The sequence below is a fragment of the Hordeum vulgare genome, chromosome 5H, assembly GCF_904849725.1.
Source record: "Hordeum vulgare subsp. vulgare chromosome 5H, MorexV3_pseudomolecules_assembly, whole genome shotgun sequence".
Taxonomy (NCBI): domain Eukaryota; kingdom Viridiplantae; phylum Streptophyta; class Magnoliopsida; order Poales; family Poaceae; genus Hordeum; species Hordeum vulgare.
The window spans coordinates 539,902,129-539,918,604 of NC_058522.1; positions in this window are offsets into that span (position 1 = coordinate 539,902,129).

Consider the following 16,476-nt stretch of genomic DNA (forward strand, 5'->3'; position numbering starts at 1 on the left):
CATGACAATGAAAGCTCCCAAGACACCTTTGATCGCCTCACTGATATATCAAATGAACTGCAAGCACTGGGAGCTCGACACATCACTCATCACGAAGTTGTGAAGAAACCGCTGAGATCTTTGGATTCTTCATTTGATACTTTAGTTCTGATGATTCAAGAAAGACCAGATTACAAGATGCTTGATCCAGCTGATATACTAGAAAGGATAAATACTCATGAATTCCAGCTAGAAGAAAAGAGAGATCTATATGGACCAAGCTATTCCAGACCACGTGCACTGAAGGCTAGAGCAATTTCCTCATCTGAAGACGAAGACACAGATGACAGTATCTGTGACCCTGAAGAATTTGGACAGGAGCTTGCAATGCTCGTGAGGAAATTCCAGAGATTTACACGACGTGGTCAGTTCGGTAAATCTTCAAGAAGAGACATGAGGAAATCAGAATCTTCATGTGAGGACTACAAGAAACGAACCTGTCACAAGTGCAAGAAATCAGGTCATTACATTGCTGATTGTCCCCGTTGGGGAAAGGAATCAAAGAAGAAGAAATACAAGGATGACAGTTCTGATGACTCGAAGAAGAAGAAGAAATCTTCAAAATCCTCATCTTCAAAGCCCTCATCGCACAAGAAGACTAGTTTCCGAAAAGCTCGGGCACTTATTGGCAAGGAAATGGACTCCAAAGCAGAATCAGAGGAATGTGATGAAGAAGAGGGTTCTGATGAAGACTCAGAATCCGGACAGGCTAGTCTTGCACTGCAACCACTTTCGTCAGCAAGTCAATCTTCAACCTTGAAGAAAATGATAGCACCATCCTCACTGATGACTATGCTGATGACTTCGCTCCAACCTTTTGCTTCATGGAAAAAGGTTCAAAGGTACCAAATAATGCCTCCTCCTCTGATTCAAGTGACTGTGAATCTGATAATTATAAGAAACCCAGTTACAGTAAACTTGCTATCATTGCCAGTAAACAACAAACTACTCTAGAAAAGCTTCAGAAACTGCTAGATAAAAGTGATGATCTATTGAATGATGAAATGAATCTTACCCAAATCCTCATCGAAGATGTGAAAAGTCTTCAGTCTAGATTTGATAATATTCAGGATCGTTATGATACACTCCTCACTGATCATGAGAAGCTTTCCTATGAATTTCTTCAAAGGAAGCTTGATCTTGAGAAGCTGAGGATGTCTCATGATGATCTTCGTATGGAAATTGATTCATTACTAGCTCAACAGATCAGCGCTGGTCAAGTTGAATTCATTCCTCCATGTCTTAAATACATTGAACGTGAAACTGCTAATTCCTCACCAGAATCATCAAATGCTACTATTGCTACAAATTCTTCAACTGCACCTCCTGTGTCTATTTCCTCACTTGAGGAAAACACAAATGTTACTCATGAAAATGCAGGATTGAAGGAATTGTACGTGACAGGCATGTACAAAAGCTCAAAGGACATCAAACCCTTTGTGATGTGCTCAAAAAGCAGATCTTGAACAGGAACCCAAGGAAAGAAGGAATTGCCTTTGAGAGGAAATTAAATGCTGATGGATCTTATTGGAAACCTGAGCAGTATCCCAAAACCTCATGGGTTGCTGCTACTGGGCTCCTTTTGATCCATCTAATCTAACTGGATTTTTCATGTGAATTATCCTATTCCTCAGATGAGTCATTTGACTCCAACTATAAACTGTTCAAAAATCAATCTGGTGAAGTATTTGCTCGATATGTTGGAACTAACTGCAGGAATGGCCCTCCTCTGAGGAAAATCTGGGTTCCTAAAAGTTGTCTTGAAAATCTTCATGTGAATGTCCTCATGACACCACCATTGAAGAATCTGAACCCCAGATCAAATTCCTCAGGAGGACCAAAGTCTTCAAGAGGATCAAAATACTCAACTGGTCAAAACTATGCTCGTACCCGTGCTAATGCGTCTAATATGCAGGGAAACTACAAGGAATATGAATATGAGTGTTACTCCTCAAATCATTATATTCATAAATCCTCAAACCAGTTCTCTGCATATTCATATGAGTACTTTAATCCCCCTACTGTTAGGAGAAGTGCATTGGCTTCAATGCCACCTTTCTCATATGGTGCTCGCAGGATGATGAATGACTTGCCACCCCTTCAGATGTGGGTGGTAAAGAAATCGAACTAATCGCTTCTGCAGGACAGGTCTCCAGATGAAAATCATCATCTGAAGAATTTGCTGGAGACCTGAGGAAATGCTTGATAGGACGCAAGCTAATGATTGATGAAATAGAAATATTTCACGCGTCCTTACAGTTCTATTATGTTGAAATTACTGATCCGATGAAATTAGTATCATATTCTTCAAATCTAAAGCATATGAGATGGTAAGCTGTACTAATTCATCTGCAGGATGACAAACCCAAGAATACTGAGTGGGTTCTTGATAGTGGCTGCACACATCATATGACTGGTGATAAAAGCTTACTGATGAATATGCCACTAACTCCATCACCTCTGAAGCAAATCACATATGGTGACAAAGGTAAAAGCAAGGTATTGGGACTTGGCAAAGTGGCTATTTCCAAGGATAGGCATATGGACAAAGTGATGCTTGTTGAATCCCTTGGTTTTAACCTTATGTCAGTCTCGATGCTTTGTGATCTTGATATGATTGTTATCTTTGGTAGATATAGATGCGTAGTCATCATGCAATCTGACAGATCCAAAGTCTTCGAAGGTGTAAGAAGAGGGGATTTGTACATTGTTGATTTCTCTACACGTCCTCAACCAACCACTTGCTTACTAGCAAAAACCTCAGAAGGATGGCTGTGGCACCGAAGACTAAGTCATGCAGGCATGAGGAATTTGCACATGCTCGCGAAGAAGAAGCATGTCATCGGCATCGAATCAGTCAAATTCCTCAAGGATCATCTCTGCGGTGCTTGTGAATCTGGGAAAATGACCAGATCCAAGCATCCCTCGAAGACTATCATGACCACTACACGTCCATTTGAATTGCTTCATATGGTTCTATTTGGACCTACTCACTATGCCACACTAACCAATGCAACATCTTTATATGGCTTCGTCATAGTTGACGATTATTCCAGATGTACTTGGGTGCATATCATAGTGTATAAAACTGAAGTGCAGGAAATCTTCAAACGATTTTCTTCAAGGGCCTCGACGAACTTTGGCATCAAGATCAAACATATCAGGAGTGATAATGGAACCGAGTTCAAAAACACTGGTCTTGATGATTATCTTGATGAACTTGGTATTACTCACGAATTATCTGCTCCTTATACTCCTCAGCAGAATGGTGTCGTCGAAAGGAAGAACGGGACTCTGGTTGAAATGGCAAGAACTATGCTTGAAGAATATCATACTCCTTGTCGCTTTTGGCCTGAAGCAATCAACACTGCATGCCATATCATCAACAGGGTATATCTTCACAAATTCCTCAAGAAAACCTCATATGAACTCCTCACTGACAAGAAACCCAATGTAAGTTATTTGAAAGTCTTCGGTGCAAAATGCTGGATTAGAGATCCTCACCATAGCTCAAAATTTGCACCTAAGGCACATGAAGGTTTTATGCTCGGTTATGGAAAGGACTCGCACACTTACAGAGTCTTCAACAACTATCACAACAAAGTTGTTGAGACTATAGATGTGCGGTTCGATGAAACTAATGGCTCGCAAAGAGAGCAATTGCCTTTTGATCCAGATAAGCTGTCTCCTGAGGAAGCAATAAAGCTCAAGCCTACTGAAGACATTGTCCCCACTGAGGAAATTGGTGAAGAAACGATCCCCATCATTGATAAAAATCAAGAAGATGCTCGTGAGAAAATTGCACCAGCACCACTTCCTCAGCCCAGACAAAATCCTCAACCAGCCCATCCAAGGATTGCAAACGAAGTAGAACTTGACAAAATCCTCAACGACATCAACGCGCCAGGTCCTCTCACTCGCTCAAAAGCTTCACACTTAGTTAACTTTTGTGGGCATTTTTCTTTTGTATCAATCACAGAACCCTCAAAAGTTGCTGAGGCTTTTCTGTAACCGGAGTGGATCCAAGCTATGCAAGACGAACTTCTTCAATTCAAGCTGAATGACGTATGGGAGCTAGTCAAACGACCAGATCCTCGCAAGCACAATATCATCGGCACCAAGTGGATTTTCTGAAACAAACAAGATGAGGACGGTCAAGTGGTGAGGAAGAAGGCACGACTTGTAGCCCAAGGCTACACCCAGGTTGAAGGAATAGATTTCGATGAAACTTTTGCACGTGTTGCTAGACTTGAAGCTATTCGAATGCTACTTGCTTATGCTAATCATCATAACATCATCTTATATCAAATGGATGTGAAAAGTGCATTCCTCAATGGTAAGCTTGAGGAAGAAGTATATGTTGCTCAGCCCCCAGGTTTTGAGGATCCAAAGAATCCAGACAAAGTCTTCAGACTCAAAAAGGCTCATTATGGTCTCAAGCAAGCCCCTCGGGCATGGTATGATACATTGAAGGAATTCCTCATGAAGAAAGGCTTCAAACCTGGTTCACTCGATCCAACTCTTTTCACTAAATCCTATGATAATGAGCTATTTGTGTGTCAAATATATGTCGATGATATCATATTTGGCTGTACTGACAAACGATACAGTGATGAATTTGCTTACATGATGAGTGAAGAATATCAGATGTCCATGATGGGGGAGCTGAAATTCTTCTTGGGTCTTCAAATTTGTCAACAAAGCAATGAAATCTTCATATCACAGGAGAAATACCTCAAGGATGTTCTGAGGAAATTCGACATGCACGAATGCAAAGGTGCCAAGACTCCAATGCCTACCAACGGCCACCTCGGCACTGATGAAAATGGTAAAGATTTCGATCAACAGGTATATCGTTCTATGATTGGCTCTTTATTGTATCTATGTGCATCTAGGCTAGACATAATGCTTAGTGTTTGCATGTGTGCACGTTTTCAAGCAAAACCGAAGGAATCACACCATAAGGCTGTGAAACATATTCTTCGATACTTAGCTCACACACCAACACTAGGATTATGGTATCCGAAGGGCTCCAATCTTCATCTGGTAGGGTATTCTGACTCAGACTATGCTGGTGACCGTGTGGATCGCAAGTCAACTTCTGGCACATGCCATTTCCTCGGAAGATCACTAGTCTGCTGGTCCTCAAAGAAGCAGAACCGCGTATCACTCTCCACTGCCGAAGCTGAGTACATTGCTGCTGGTTCTTGCTGTGCTCAATTGCTATGGATGAAGCAAACCCTCAAGGACTACGGCATCAACATGAAGAATGTGCCTCTCTACTGTGACAATGAGAGTGCTATCAAGATTGCATACAACCCAGTACAACACTCGAAGACCAAGCACATCCAGATTCGTCATTATTTTCTTCGGGACCATGTCCTCAAGGGAAATATCCTCATCGACCATGTGAAGACTGATGATCAACTGGCAGATATCTTCACTAAGCCCTTGGATGAGAAAAGGTTTTGCAAGTTGCGGTGTGACCTAAATATCTTAGAATCTTCAAATGTTTTGTAAAAACATGCACACATCCTAACACTTATGCAAAGTTGATGACTTAGATGTGCAACACATGATGAATCGATTTTCTTCAACTGATGAAGAATGTCACTCTGAATGTGAAGAAATTAACGAAGAAAATGATTCTCAGGGCCCTATGACAATTGTACGCGGCATCTGTAATCAACATTCTTATATGGTGGGTCACGCCACCGCCCAATGTGAAATTCCTCAAGTTGTTTTTCTTCAAATGATCAATTTCCTCAAAATGTGTTTTTCTTCAAAACAGTTGTTCTTCAGTGTGATGATTTATCACAAAATCTTCAGAAACACTTGATGACTTTCATTTGACTAGATAGACTGTGATTTCAAGTCCTCAACAACATTCACTTATTGTTATTTCTTCAAGTTGATATTTTTGCTAAGTGAATGTGACTGGACCCTACATTCCCTCTATGCTATACTCATCTAGTCTATTCAATTCTTCATATGCGTTCTACTTGAAACTTTGTTCAAAATCCTCACTGCGTCCATGTCAGCTGATGATTTTGTGACGAAAATCCTCAAATCTTCAAAAATTGTTTCTTTAAATACACAGTAACTGAACCCTACTTCCCACGATCGGATAACCACGATCTCCACTATCTCCACCACACTATTCGGGAGCTACACGTGTCCTGCGGAGACGTAGAGGCAGGGGCGGTTTGGTCCGAAATTTTCGCGCCAACAGTAACTTTTGGCTATAAATATGTCTTTATCCCCCTCGGCATACCCTTCTTCGCTCCATCGCTCTCCTGCCACAGCATACACCACCGAACCCTAGCGCCATCGCTGGTAGTCTCGTCGCCTGTGAGGAAGAGCTTCACTGCCTCAACTTCTCCGTCGCCGGAACCACGCCGGAGTCGGACCATCTTCGTCCGCCGCCGCCGTAGTCGTCCTCTGTCGCCGGGTTAGGGTGCATTGGACACGTGACCAAAGAGCTTCTCCACACACAACTTTCTGTGTTCTTCGTGCGCACCTTCCAGGGTAAATAAATCCCATTTTTACAGCAAGTTAGATCTAAAATTTTACATCTTCTATGTGAAATCTGTTTTTTCCTCAAGAAACGATAAGCTCTTGATTCCTCAAAAACTGCCTATCACCACATCATTGATGAACTATACTAAGCATCTAAGATTTTCACGAGATTCCTCAATTGTGTGAATTTTTGGATCTGTACAACTCTGGAATCCAAGAACAGTATGCTTAGGCAAATTCCTCAACCACTGGTTATATTCATCAAACTGTCAAACTTTTTCATTTTCCTCAAATCTGAGAACGCATATGACCTCTCCAAATTCCTCGCAACTATACTCTGTTCACAGGTACACACATGTCAACTGATGAATCTCTCGGTTCTCATCACATTAACTCATTTGCAGCGTTTCTGGAAGAAACTCTTCAAGGCTCATGAGAATCCTCAAGATTTCAAACTCATCAACAAAATCCTCAACTGAAGAAAATGGAGGATGACAGAAAACAGAAGGGAGGAAAGAAACTTGAGCAAAACACAGCTGTGGATATCCCTGAGGATATTTACTTGGACTACTGCACGCATGATGAAAATGAGACAATGGCCAAGAGAAAAATACGGCTGTAGAAGATAGAACGCCGATGGGCAAAGGAATGGAAGGAATACAGGTTTCTGACTGCCAAGTATGCGAAGAAATTCGCTCTGAAGCCCCCTGGCAGACGGGCCCCACTTGAGGATCATCAAGTAGCACATCCCTCAAGCCTCAAGACCATTGATGACTATACAGATGAGAAGGAAAAGCATCTGGCTAAGCTCAAGAAGCAGGCAGAAGCTGCAGTGAGGAAATTCAATGAATCCTCAGCTGCTGCCACTTCCTCTGCCGCTGAGACCTCTGGTTCAGCAATTCCTCAACCACACTCTGTGCCGTCAAAGCCAAGGGATCCAAAGCCTCAAGAGAAGTCTGCTCAGGCTTCAGTCACAAAACCCTCAACACCAAAACCATCTGCGTCAAAACCCTCAGTACCAATCTCCTCAGTATGAAAATCCTCAGCTCCACCTCCAAAGCCTCAAGAGAAACCAGTACAGAAGCAGGTCATGAAGCCTACAACCGCCAGCTCCAGCTCCTCACTCCCAGCTGCAACCAGCTCGGAGACAAAGTCTTCACCACCTCCCGCGAAGACTTTGGTAACTGCTGAACATGCAACTCTGCCAAGCCCCAGCAAAATCATCACCGTCCCATCTCCATCAGATGACAGTGATGAATATGATGATCAAACCCTGCAAGCCATCATCAGAAACAAGCAGGAAAGAGTAGCTCAAGCATCAGGCAGTGCCATTCCTCTGTTCATGGACCCCAAGGTCCTCTTTGACTACATCAACATCTGGTATGAGGACCCAAACACTCCGCTTGATGATTTGAAACTTCCCCCTGGCATCAGCCACATGGTGGCCACTTTCATAAATGAAGCCAAGTGGAAAGAAAAGCAGTCCAGGCAGGCCAAAGTTGCAAAGATTAAAAAGGAGAAATTCCTCAGGCAGAATCTCCTCAAATTGACTCCTGATGCACTGGTGACAACACAAGCAGAGCTGAAGAAATTGAGTGACAAGTACGCCAAGCTGTCAGATCGAAAAAGCCTCAAGAGCAATTTCATCAAGCTGGCCACTAGTGCCGTTGATGACTACAACAAGAGAGCTGCACCCCCAGCACCAACTCCTCAGCCCTTGATTGAGGAGCCAGCAGATGAATCTCCTCATGATGAGGAAACTCCTCAAGCTGAGGAAGTACACCAAGAGCGCCGTGTTGATGAACCGGCTATTGAAGAAATCATCATGGAAACTCCAGCTGATGAATTTGCTGCAGCTGATGAGACTGCCCCTGACCCAGTTGCTTCGACAAAGCAAGCTGATGACTCTATTCCAGCTGGTTCCTCAATACCAGCTAAAGAATTTGTCAAGAAAATCCCTTCACCAAAAGCTTCAACGGTGAAGAAGATGACTCCGTCTGCATCAGACGTGAAGAAAACCAGGGCTGCTGAGAAGGAAGTCAAGAAGAGAAAGGCCTCCTCAGCAGAAGAAGAAACAGAGGCCAAGCGCCTCAAAGCACTTGAAGAAACTACTCCTCTGGACCCTGTGCCACTGAATATTGCTCCTTCCTATGAAATGATCATCATTGATGATCCAGCGAAAAAGGCAGATGAGGAAATGAAAGATGTCGCCTCTGAGGAACACACTGATGAGGAAATTCAGATAGACGACAGTCCTCAACCTTTCAATCCTCAAACAGAAAATGTTCAAGCATCAGCTACATCAGCTGATGAAACTGCCTCTGCCACCAAGCCAGCTGAGGAAGAACAAACTGGAAATCCTCAAGCTGATGAAATTCAACACTCTGAGCAGAATCCTCAAGATGAGGAACAGGATGATCCAACTCCTCCAACTGAGCAAGAAGCAAAAATTCCTCAGCCTGAAGCACAGCCAGAGCCATCTCCTCAGCCTGACGCCCAGCAATCACCATCTCCTCAGCCTGAAGTACCAGCTGCTGAAATTCCTCACCCTGAGGAACATGCTGAAGAGAATGCACCTGCCCAAGACAATGCATTCGTTGTGCTCAACCCAGAGACTGCTATTGTTGTCTCCCCTCCTATTCCTCAGCAAAATCTTCTGCCAGTTCAGCGTCAGCCGTTCTCCAAGCGTCCAAAGTTTCAAAAGGAAAATTTATTTGAAGAACGCATGTACTTCATCGGAGAGAACCCCTATGACAAGCCTCAAATGAGGCATCTGAAGTTTTGGACTAGGACTCAGATGAACTACTATGCCTCTGTGCTCTATGGACGAAACAAGATATTCCAGCACATGCATATTCCTCATGTTGAGCTTGAAGCAATACCGTGCCTGGAGCCAGTCCTCAGTGTCCTTCGTGATGCAGGTTTACTCCCAATGTGCTCCGACATATCTGACTGGAACAGCGAGTTAATTCTTCAGTTCTATGCCACTCTTCACATATCTGGCAACCCTGAAGACATTAACACATGGGTGTTTGATTGGATGACCCAAAACACTCACTACAAGGCTCCTCCTACGGAACTCCTCAGAGAACTGCCCGTACCAATTCCCTCAGATGAGGCTGTGAAGCTTTATGGTGAGCGTGAGCTGCCAAATGGAATGATGGAAGTCCTCATGAAGCCTTGGGCTGAAGGAAAATCTCCGAGAACAACCTTCCTCGTCCACGAGCTCAAGTACACACCCAAGTCTGTCTACAGAATCCTATGCAGTGTGCTCGCACCGATCAAAGGCATGACGATGAAGAAGATGTTGTAGGCCTCATGAAGAATATCCTCTTCAACATCATTCATGGTATTCCTATCAACATCCATGATTTCTTCTTGAGGACTTTGGCCGACAATGTTATGTCTCCTTTTGATCACAAAATATATGCCCCATGGATCATGAGATTCATCAGGACAAGGACATGCATCAACTTTGTCACTGAGTGCCAAAACCATGTTGGTTATATGCCTCCTATCCGGGTCAACAAGAAGACTTTCGAGTCCATTGAAGGCAAAGGAAAATCTGTGATTGAAGAAGGCAGTAGGCCCCTTGATGGCCAGTTCAGAGAGCCAGAAGCTTATTCTTCATGGGATGATACTGAGACTCGTCCGGCAAGCCCCGTTCCTCCTCGCGTGATGAATACCAGAGAGCTCCTCCTTAGTCTTCACGAGAAGGTGGATCGCAACCACAAATGGGTCAAACGCCAGTTTGATGCCATAGTGAAAACTCTCACTGAAACACAGAACTCTGTGAAGCTCAACCATCACTATCTGCATGAGGTTTTTGATCACACCTGGGCTACACTTGCACATCTGAAGACTCAGACTGAGCTTGAAGAAATGGACTTTGAACGAGACTTTGAATGGTCGTGGCCTCCCAAGAAGAAGTTCAGGCCTATTCCAGTGCCAGACCTTGAAGACAGCTCCTTTTCTTCATTCCGCACTGCTGAATCTGATGAAGAACAGCCCGACACTGCTACCGGTCCAAGGAAGAAGACTACCCCCAATAAGCATCACGGCTCTTCCTCAACCGTCAAGGAGTGAAGTCTTCACGGGCGTTAGTCCTCATTTTGTCCCTTTTTGTCACTTGATGACAAAGGGGGAGAAACTTGAGAGTTAGTCTTCAAGCCGGATATTTTTGGGGCTTATGAACTATATTTAAGTTACAAACTCTTGGCTCTTCTGAAGTTTTTATGTAATGAGTTGTAACTTAAGCCCGATGGTACTCTGACGCTTTTGAACGTTTTTCTTCGCATGCTTATTCCTCAAGTTTTAATGCACGCATGCTAGAATTCGTCAGATACCATCTCTCATCATGCATTTTCATTTTCTTCATATGATATGTTATATGTATGCATGATTTAAAAGACTCAGGGGGAGATCTCCATGATATAAATCATCAATGTGCATTTGGTGTAAAAAGCAAAATCCTCAAGATATGCACATCTTCAGGGGGAGTCTCTCTGAATCTTGACTTCAATTTCCTCAAAATGAGTATTTACACTTCATATTTTTGATCCCTGTTGAAGACTTAACCTAATTGTCATCAACCACCAAAAAGGGGGAGATTGTAAGTGCATCTAGTGCCCCTTAGTGATTTTGATGGTTTGAAGACTTATAGGTTAAGTATCTAATGTGTTTGTAAGTGTACACAGGATCTATAAGTCATTGAGGAGTTTGAGATATTTGAAAAATATCGAGCCCTAGAAATATATGTCTTTAGTTGAAGAAATTGGTCTGAAGCTGAAGAAATGAATCACGAGGAATCTGCGATGAAATTGATATTCCTCATGAAGATACTGATATTGAGAAGTCCGGTGGTTCCTGAAGAAAATCATTCTGAAGAATTTGAAGCATGAAGATTTATACTTTCTGTTTTACTTTCTTCGCATTTGAGTAATAGGGACACCGTACTGTTAAAGGCGGTCAAAGTTACACTATGGAATGAATTTCCTCATGATGCTCAACCCAAGCCTAATCCTACCAAAAGCCTCAAGTGAGGAATATGAGTGACATGAGGACTCTCACAGTTGAGGGTTCCGACCGTTTTGATAGCCACGCCAAGTCACTGGTCTTATCCACTCCAACGGTCATACTATTTAAGGGCATTAGTGTCAAATCATGTCGGGGTGCTCACAGGCTATAAATAGCCACCCCCACAACCACTAGCTGGTTGGCTGCTCCGTTAGAAACTGACACTTGTCATAAGAGCAACCCAAATTCCTCAAAGCCTTTGAGAGTAATTCATCAGTGAGTAAATACACCACCCACCGAAACCACAAACCAAACCTAGTGATTGAGCATCACTGAAGAAGTTGTTCCTATGTGGGACTGAAGCCTTTTACCTTTGAGGACTGTGCATCCTCCAGACGGTTAGGCGTCATGGTCTAGAGCTTTCCAGCAGTCAATTGTGGATCGTCGGGTGACCAAGTTTGTGAGGGTTGGGAAGTCTGCCCTGAAGACTTACCACGAGTGTTGGGCGAGGACTGTGTGTCCTTAGCTCAAGAAGAATACGGTAGGGACTGTGTGTCCCGGGACTGGGTGTCCTTTGGTTTCAATACCAAGCCGCTCCAAACCAGATGTACGACTGTCACAGCAGTTGGAACTGGGTCATCAACGACTGTCTTCACTGAGAAACGGGTTCTAATTCCTCAACTCTTTACTTTCCCCGTATTATGTGTTGATGACTTTCACTGCGACTGTTTGAAGAATTTTCTGAAGACTTTCTCTGAATTTCCTCAACCCCAAATTCTTCAAGTTAGTTATCCCTCATCTGTATTATGCGTGCCTGCTCACTGTGCAATCTGTTTTCACATTCTTCACTCTGAAAAACTGATGTTGTGAAACTTTGCACTTCCGATCCTTTACTGTTTCCGCTATAAGTTAGTCATTAGTGAGGAATTTCCTCAAAAGGAATTTCCTCAGCGATGAAATTCTAAAAATCTCCTATTCACCCCCTCTAGTCGATATAACGCACTTTCAGAGATGTTAGCAATAATAATAACAGGATATATCTCTTTTTCATCAAGATAAGCATACTTAAGAGTATCTAGCAACTGGTTAAGCTCGAACACAGGATCACCCTTTGGTGGGGGAGGATCCCCAAGCATTTCAACACGCAAGTTATTCTTAAGGATAGGATATTGTTCTAAGACAACTCTATCTATCTCATCCCTTTCATCCATATGCATATCATTTTCATGCTCAAGCAAGTATTGCTCTAAGGGATCAGTAGGAGGCACGGCAATAGAAGCTAAGGCAATAGTTTCATCCTTACTAGGAGAAAGTGAACTCATGTGACACACCTTCAAAGCCAACAATGACAGTTTGCTTCTCACAGTCAATATGAGCATTGACAGTATTGAGAAAAGGTCTGCCAAATATGATGGGACAAAAGCTATCTTGTGTGGTAGCAAGAACGAGGAAATCAGCAGGATACTTTGTTTTACCACACCAGACTTCAACATCCCTAACAATTCCCACAGGGCAGATAGTGTCTCTATTGGCAAGATGAATAGTGACATCAATACGCTCTATCTCAACAGGTGCAATCTCGTCTTTAATTTCATCATATAAGGACTGAGGTATTGCACTAACACTAGCACCCACGTCACATAAACCATGATAACAATGATCTCCTATCATAACAGAAACAACATGCGTGCCAACAACAGGCCGATGTTTGTCTCTAACATGTGGTTTAGCAATTCTAGCAGCATCTTCACAAAAGTGAATATCATGGCCATCAACATTGTCGGACAGGAGATCTTCGATAGTAGCAATGCTAGGTTCAATTCTAATTTTCTCACGGGGTGTAGGTGTTCTAATGTAGCCTCTACGTATCATAGTTGAAGCTTTAGAATGATCCTTTATCCTAACAGGGAAAGGTGGTTTCTCAATGTAAGCACTGGGAACAATAGGATCATTATAGGCAATGACTTTCTCTTCAACTGGATTGGGTTTAACTACACTAACTTCTAAGGGAGGATGATATTTAAACCACCTCTCTTTGGGGAGATCAATATGAGCAGCAAAGGATTCACACAATGAAGCTACTATCTCAGAGTCAAGTCCATACTTAGCGCTAAAATCACAGAAAGTATTTGTTTCAACAAAGGATTTAACGCAATCAAACTTGAAATTCATACCTGACTCCTTACCTTGATCAAGCTCCCAATCTTCAGAGTTGCGTTTAATTCTTTCCAATAAATTCCATTTGAAGTCAATATCTCTCTTCATAAAAGAACCGGTACAAGAAGTGTCAAGCATGGTGCGATCATCATGAGAAAGCCGAGCATAGAAGTTCTGAATGATAATTTCTCTCGAGAGCTCATGGTTGGGGTATGAATATAACATTGATTTAAGCCTCTCCCAAGCTTGAGCGATGCTTTCTCTGTCACGAGGCCAAAAATGAAAAATATAATTCCGATCACGATGTACTAAATGCATAGGATAAAACTTTTGATGAAATTCCAATTTCAACCGATTGTAGTTCCATGATCCAGTATCATCACATAGCCTATACCATGTCAACGCATTATCCCTCAAAGATAAGGGAAAGGCCTTCTTCTTGACCTTATCCTCGGGCAAACCTACAAGCTTAAATAAACCACAAACTTCATCTACATAGATTAGATGCAAGTCTGGATGTGATGTTCCATCTCCTGTAAAAGGATTAGCCAACAGTTTCTCAAGCATACCCAAAGGAAATTCATAGCAAATATTTTCAGTGGGTGCAGTAGGTTGAGGAGCAACTCTTTGTGCTTTCGTTCGATGTGAAGATACCCCGAACAATCCCCTCACAGGATTAGTTTCCATAGTGACAAGTGACAATAAATTTCAGCACACTATATAAATGTTTCCTTACCAAATTCCACTTACCAAAGCCGCTTCACTCCCCGACAACGGCGCCAGAAAAGAGTCTTGATGACCCACAAGTATAGGGGATCTATCGTAGTCCTTTCGATAAGTAAGAGTGTCGAACCCAACGAGGAGCAAAAGGATCTGACAAGTGGTTTTCAGCAAGGTGATATCTGCAAGCACTGAAATTATCGGTAACAAGTAGTTGTGTGGCAAGATGATTCGTAGCAAGTAGCAAGTAACAAAAGTAGCAACGTTGCAGCAAAGTGGCCCAATCCCTTTTGTAGCAAGGGACAAGCGTGGACAAAGTCTTATAGGAGGTAAAACGCTCCCGAGGACACATGGGAAATTCTGTCAAGCTAGTTTTCATCATGCTCATATGATTCGCGTTCGCTGCTTTGATAGTTTGATATGTGAGTGGACCGACACTTGGGTACTGCCCTTACTTGGACAAGCATCCCACTTATGATTAACCCCTCTCGCAAGCATCCGCAACTACGAAAGAAGAATTAAGACAAAGTCTAACCATAGCATTAAACTAGTGGATCCAAGTCAGCCCCTTATGAAGCAACGCATAAACTAGGGTTTAAGATTCTGTCACTCTAGCAACCCATCATCTACTTACTACTTCCCAATGCCTTCCTCTAGGCCCAAGTAATGGTGAAGTGTTATGTAGTTGACGTTCACATAACACCACTAGAGGAATAACAACATACAACACATCAAAATATCGAATGAATACCAAATTCACATAACTACTTATAGCATGACTTATCCCATGTCCTCAGGAACAAAAGTAACTACTCACAAAGCATAATAATATTCATGACCAGAGAGGTAATGAGTAGCATCAAGGATCTGAACATAAACTCTTCCACCAAGTAATCCAACTAGCATCAAGAGTAATTAACACTACTAGCAACCTTACAAGTACCAATCGGAGTCGCGAGACGGAGATTGGTTACAAGAGATGAACTAGGGTTTGGAGATGAGATGGTGCTGATGAAGATTTTGATGGTGACGAGTCCCCTCCGATGAGAGGAGTGTTGGTGATGACGATGTCGACGATTTCCCCCTCCGGGAGGGAAGTTTCCCCAGCAGGATCATCCTGCCGGAGCTCTAGATTGGTTCTGCTCAAGTTCCGCCTCGTGGTGGCGGCGAATCCTCCGAAAAGCCTCCTCTTGATTTTTTGCAGACTGAAACCCTTCTTGTAGCACAAGGGGGGAGCCAGAGGGCCAGCTGGGAGCCCACAAGCCCCCTAGGCGCGGCCAGGGGGCGCGCCCAGCAGGCTTGTGGCCTCCTGCTGGCGCCCCTCCGACACTTCTTAGGCCGAGTATTTTTATAAATCCCAAAAAAATCCACATTGATTTTCACGACTTTTGGAGTTGCGCAGAATAGGTATCTCAAACTTGCTCCTTTTTCAGGTCAGAATTCCAGCTGCCGGCATTCTCCCTCTTCATGTAAACCTTGCAAAATAAGAGAGAAAAGGCATAAGTATTGTACCGTGAAGTGTAATAAAAGCCCAAAAAAGCAATAAATATCAACATGAAAGCATGATGCAAAATGGACGTATCAGCTTCTACCAGGGAGATCCCCGGCCTGATTAGTCAGGCAAGGGTGGTGCTCGAGCACAACCCGAGGGCGAGCTCCGGCACGCGCCTTCCCAGCTCTCGTGAGTGTGTCATCAGAGCAATCCGAGAACTTTGAGAGGCCCAAGCCGTGTGAGGCGGGGGCTGCCCTGCACCAACAATTGCAGCCGCCGTCGGTGACACGGTCGACCGGCCTCACATCTGCATCAACGCGCTTGCAATCGACAGAGCCGTTGTCCAAGGCCCTTTCTGGCCCGCGCCAACTAAGCACCGGTGGGTGTACTCGCGTGCCGGTACCCACATGCCCTTCGGGCTAGGGAACGTGGCTGCCACCTATCAGCGGCTCCAGCGGGCCATACTCAGGCCCGGCGTGCTGGGGCGTGTCGAGGAAGAGGAGGACGCGCTCGGGCCGAGCAAAGGCCCCGAG